The sequence below is a fragment of the Seriola lalandi genome, unplaced genomic scaffold, assembly GCF_002814215.2.
Source record: "Seriola lalandi dorsalis isolate HSWRI2012SDOR001 ecotype SW California unplaced genomic scaffold, Sedor1 jcf7180002054343, whole genome shotgun sequence".
Taxonomy (NCBI): domain Eukaryota; kingdom Metazoa; phylum Chordata; class Actinopteri; order Carangiformes; family Carangidae; genus Seriola; species Seriola lalandi.
Window position 1 is genome coordinate 283,689 of NW_019524896.1, and position 6,300 is coordinate 289,988.

Genomic DNA, 6,300 nt, shown 5'->3' on the forward strand with positions numbered 1-6,300 from the left:
CACCCCCCCACCCTCCTGCTCTTTCTCCTTTTCTGTCTCCCCTCCTTTTCCGCTGCTCTCTCTCTCTCTCTCTCTCTCCAGCCAAACTATTTCTGGCTTGAGAAAAGAAAGTGTTTACTCTGTGGCCGCGGCCTGCTGGAATCACGCTGTGTTCCCACTGGCTAAACCCACTATTGCCACTCCATGGTTTGCATATTTTCCCTGTATTACAAGACTTTAAAAAAGGACGGAGGGAGATAAAGAGAGAAAGAAAGAAAAATAGAAGAGTAAGAGAGCAGCCACCCCCCCTCCTATTATATGTGGATTTTCTCTGGCACTGCTGTGTGTGTGTGTGTGTGTGTGTGCGCGCACATGGAGATGATTCATGTATAAACAGGAACACCAACAGTTGGACAACAAATTCTTCCAAAGCCTGTGGACTCCAGACTCATTTTGTACGCAGGTCACATGGGAGATGCGGTCCCCTATCGTTTCAAGTGCCACTCAGCTAATGTTGAAAACCAGGCGACTGCTCATACACAGCTTGACGGATTCATGTGCAGATTTCAATGCAAGTTACAAAAGTGTGCACTTACATGCATGTACAGTTTGCATTGGCAGTAAAATGCATGCAGCCTGCAGAAATCTGCACTTTTTAAATCTGCAGACAGACAGAGTAAAAAAAAAAAAAAAAAACTACTTTAACTTCAATTTATTGCTTACTTTTTTGTTTATGAGCCACTTTCTCTGCACATATTCTGACCTTTTTGCTTTTCTGCACCGAGCTCCAGTTTAATCAAGTGGAATGTGAGTGTGGTGGGTTTTACCAATAAAAATACAAGAGCTATAAATTATGGTGGGGACCAAAACAATCTAATGAAAAAAAGAGATGACGATAGCTGGCAGAAGTAAAGAGCTGAGGACAGAATGAGAGAAAAACAGCAGCTCGGAGATCAGAACAGTCTTGTACAGCCCGACGGGGAGAGGCTTTACTGGAAATGCAAACTGAAAATGACACGTCGGAGGTGGCTGTGTGTAAATGAGCACAACACTCTCACAATACAATATTATGGTTTGGGATAACAACAAAAAAAAAAATCCACATTAAAACGGTTTTGGAAACGTCTTATAGTTGATATCACAAAGAGGAAATGACAGCGCGCAGCAGTGTTGGACACTCCTCAGATTTCTGACGACTAATTCTTCCTCTGCAAACCTCATCTCCAAAAGATTTGTAAAACAGAATGCAGTTATGATTCTGTGTATTAAATAATAACTAACTCCTTAAATGTTACTGCATCTCTTGAATACTAGAGCTCATATTATGTGCTCAAGTATTTTTTTTATTTTTTTGTCCTTGGTTTAAAAAGAAAAAAAAAAACAAAAAATTCAAGCTAAATTGAAATCCAAATGTTGGAAATACAACGGCTATATTTGATGCTTTGCTTGACATTGAATAAAAACTGACCTGTTTCCCTGCATGCGCTCCCAGAGGAAAGGCATGCCTGTTGGTACGGCATGTCATTTTTCATTTTGAACATAAAAATCTCTGTGAAAGAAACAATGCCGCTCAGATTTAAAGAGAAAGTCTGAGCACTGCTTTGGCATTTGAGGACATTTTGCTGCGGACCGGCATTACATCATGTGAAATCACATTAAAGATTAATTAAGGTGTTTTTGATATTTCTTCGAAAAAGGTCCAGCTCGGCCCCGGCCTTTGATTATATTAGTCCTGCTGCAGGAATGTTGTACGCTGCTGCTGGATACATACAGGAATTCAAAAAATGCATTACAGTAGGAAATACAAAAACACAAACTCACTAGATGTTAAATCGATGTTCTTCGCCTCTTGTTTGGTTTGGAAGCTACCAAACTGAAAAATCTGAATTCAGATGACCATCCAGGGCCATGACATCTGGTACGACAGTTCTGAATCTTATTATTTATTCATTTTTTAGTAATAACTAAAGGTATTAGCCTTTTATTTATTTATTTTTTTTTTTACACGTTTTCTTTCCTGACATTTGCCACTTGCCCCGATGATATGTTTGAAATAAAAATGCAGTCTGGAGTGATTTCATATCAGTAATCTGTCAATCACCTGACAGGAACATGATGAAATGGAAGCCTCCGCCAGGAAATCCTTTGTGTAAGCACGGCCTTACATGTTGTGTTTCCTGGGAAGGCTGCCGTGAGCGCGGGGCTAGGCCTTTTAAAATGAGTCGAAGTCTCGGTGCATACATTGCATAACAATTGGAGGACATGAGACAGAGACGGTACTAAATGGGCTACGATTCTAAATGACAGCAGTGTTATTCTTTAAGGATGAGAGCTCCATGAAAGCCAGACAGACTGTGTTCTTTGCTTACAAAAGCCCTGAGGCGAGTCCCAGTTTAGAGAGGGGGAGGTAGTGGTGGTGGTGGTGGTGGGGGGGGGGTGTCTGATGCGATGCCATCCAATTTGGGGAAATATGTGACAAAAATTAGCTGCGAGTAGATGTAATGCAACTCACAAGTGACTTCGGCTCCTGAATACAGAGTTTCCTGGATTTTATGCGAGTGTGTATTTGTTGCACAACACTGCCAAAGTAGGGGATAGTTTGCACTGAGTGTTTGTGCATGTGTATTTGCACGAGTTCACTAGGGTAAAAACAGCCACATGATGTTTTGCTGCTCGTTCCCCTGGCATCCTGACCAGTCAAATCCCCCACCACCACCACCACCACCACCACCCCCATGCAAAAGAGCTTGTCCGTTAGGAATGACGGCAACTCCAGGAATGCCTCCGCGGCCTCCAGACTGTCCGCTGGTTTTGGATAACCAGCCGCTATACGTCCCGCACACATGAGCCGCTGAGTAACATAGAGGAGCGTGTGATACACCAAGCATGCGCAGTCGTGTTAAAAGCAGGAGAAGGCAGACAAAGTGAGAAAGAGACAGAGGTTGAGTCAGACTGCAGCTGATCAGGCCGACAGAGGAGATGCCACAATAGTTCCCATTCAAAGCGGCAAGAAACAGCCACAGTTTCAGAGGCCAAATATTGTCATCAGAGAACATTAGCCAAGGGCTGAAGCGCTGCCAAGAGGCAGGCAGAGATCAAATCTGGCTTTGATGGCCAACAGTAACCCCCTGCTCCCACCGCACGCCCTCTCTGATGTTTTGCGTCTTGGGTACTGTACACACAGACGTTTCTGTATAAATAAATCCATGTTTGTTAAGCTTTCCAGCTCAAACTGATTTAACACACAACTGTCCAGTGGAGCTGCTGTTGCCTCTGTGTGCAGCTTTCTTTGGTTTCGTCTCTCCCTGTATATTTTGATGAGAGATCGTTATTTACATTGCTAGACACATAAAGAAGGCCATATTTAAAGCATAGAATAAAAACACAGTGCTAGCAGGCACAAGAGGAAACATATTCATTACACCCCATGATATAAAAGAGGGGCTTTTGTAGCATAAAAAAATATTAACAATCAAGCTTTTCTTTGAGCTTTTCTCAGGCTTAGATGTAAAAAGCACTGAAGAAAGAAAGTCCACAAGGTCATTATAAACATTCGTTCATCCTCTTAGGACCATGAAAAAGTAAAGTTTCCACATGGAGGATAAATCCTGAAAGCTTTGTTTCAGACTCACTCTCATGACTGACCTGGTAGCTGTAGTTTTGAAGGTGCCCCAGTGGGCAGAAAGATATTTTTCTTCCTCAACAATAACTCTCTATGATCCACAGTTGCTACTTCCAAAATTCGGTATTCAAAAAAAAAAAAAAGTCAACATCCTAGCGGGGCCCGAGCTGCAGGGATCGGCCCGTCACGTGGCAAATGAACTGAGTGCGATTCCTGCAGTACACGGAAGCGTGATGTGCAGCTGCGCCCGCGGTGTGTCCCCTCGCCTGACTGCAGAAGACCTAGCACACGCGTGGTTGTACGAGTAGCTCCCACCGGACGATAGAAGAGACGAAAACAGACAAGTTCATAATAAGTCTCCACGAAGTTAAAAAGAGTGAGAGACACAGGAAGGGACTTTGTTTGTTTACGTCTCCAGCTCTCATCATCATCATCATGTCATCAGTCATTCCCTGCTGGAAACAGACCAATTGGCTAAATGCTATCAACCGTCGACTCGCTGTGGAGCTCGGCGCATGAATAATACTTAACCTTTGAATGTCACCATATGTAATAACACACACACACACACACTAACTCACTCACTCACTCATTCACTCTCTCACACACACACACACACACACACTCAGACGAGGAAATAATAAACACATTGTCTGAGCAGGATCTGCAGCACAAAGAAAACCTCTGCTGATCCCAGAGCAGTGTGGAAAACTACAATTCAAATGACTGTTAGAGATACTTATATTGATTATTAATTGATTTAAAAATACAACGAGGAATATGTTAATTGTAAGTTACTTAATTATCGGTGTGCTGATTGACCTTGGGCTTCTATAATGACGCCAACAGAAACATATTATGTGTATTGATTTGTGGCGCAGCGATGACGGGCGCTAACACTGAAGCGATAGGCCGTGTCTTCAGAATAGGGATGTCAAATGTCAACTGTTGAAACCCAGAGCCGGGGAACGTCGTGATGTAGGTGAACTGCGGCATAAATATCACAAGGAAGGAGAAACCGAAAGTGAGAATCAGACAGTGCTGTGAAACTGCCTTGTCATATTTCACCAGAGCCCATTTTTCAAACGTTGATCCCTCACAGGGGCTGAACACATGGATGACTACTATACTATTACTGCTGCTGCTGCTCCAGTTGTCTGGCAGGAAGACACGTCTGGCCCTGGCTGCGGCTGCTGCCCGCCCCCCCCACGCCCGCTCTGCTCACCTCCCCCCTCCCCAACCCCTTCCATTCGTTCCAGACTAGAATGCCTATATTTAGAGTGCTCCTTTCCGCTGTTATGGCTGTTGGATCATTAGCCTCATTTAACCCTTCTCTACCTCTGGTGAGCTGATTGGCTGAGGGCATGCCCCTCAGGAGTAACCCCCCCCCCCCCAAAAAGAAAAATAAAAATCCTGACAACACCGCCCCACCTTCCCCACTCAAATGTTAAGGAAGAATGTGTGTGTGTGTGTGTGTGTGCGGGGGGGTATGAGTAGCTGCAAAGAAAAAGTGGAGCCACCCAATGGGAGCTGATATTGGCAGCCTGAGGGTCACGGCTTCAGACGAAGGACAAAACACAAATGATGATAATGATGATGTGCGGCTATTTCTGGGATCGGTTTCTGGTGTGGATGTGCTTCAGCGGCGCTCTCTTCTTCGCTCATCTGACTTTGTTTGAGGAAATCTGCTGGAGATCTTGCACCCCAGAGGATGAACCATTGTAATTCTGGACACGCTACAAGCTTTGCTCCACTCCCGCTCCCAGTGCAATACGTCACGTTTATGCAGAAATATCACAAGCTAATGAATGGATTACTAAGAAACTTGCTGTGGACATTAATATTCCCCAGAGGATGAATCTTGATTCTGTGGCTTTTCTTCTCGAATCACCTTTAAAGCAAAAATTTGAACCGGACTGAAAATCAATATTTAAAAAAATATGAGCACGAAGCCAAAGCTAATTTGTATTTGTTATTATTGTGTTATAATTCTACTCTACCCATTAGGATTATTCATTTACACATTACTGAACAACACTATCCATCAACCCCCCCTTTTAACAGTAGTATGGTAGTGTACAGAACTTATCTGTGAGGCCGGTAATGCTGGGAAGTAATTATACTCAATCTGCTGTGATTGTCCAGATTCTTCAATAGACAGAAACTCTGGATGGAAGGACTCACAAACACACATGCATGATGCACAGCGAATCCTTCCAGCACATACCCCCGCCCCGAGCACACCACCTCCATAACGAAGCAGGGGGGAAGTTTAAGACGTTGTTCCTTCCCCCCCCAAATTAAAGTGTTCATCACCAGCAGTGAAACTGTTCTGAGCCATCACACATCTGTTGAAGGGGGATTTACTTCTTCCTATTTACATCTTGGCACCTAGATCATCCTCCTCTTTCCCATCTTCATACCCGAGAACTGATAAACAACATCGCCCTGCCAAGCTTTCCCGGTTTGTTGATTACTGTTGGGTCTGTCTTGATTTAGGGCGAGTGGGACTAATCCAAGATGATGTTATCCATCTATGTGTCAATCCATGGATCCAGTTAGGGAGAGAAGGCTGAACGAGCGCACCACCATCATCACCATCACCACCACAACAACAACAACAACAACACGCCACAACGCGCATGCTGATTTGTGAAAATATACAAACACATTGCGAGTGTGAATCAGAGAGCGGTGGG

At 44.0% G+C, this 6,300-nt stretch overlaps 1 protein-coding gene across 1 annotated transcript in view; it reads right to left on the reverse strand.

Moving 5' to 3' along the window:
• Positions 1-6,300, reverse strand: part of zbtb16a (zinc finger and BTB domain containing 16a) — a 135,887-nt gene that overhangs the window by 42,148 nt on the left and 87,439 nt on the right. The window lies entirely within an intron of this gene.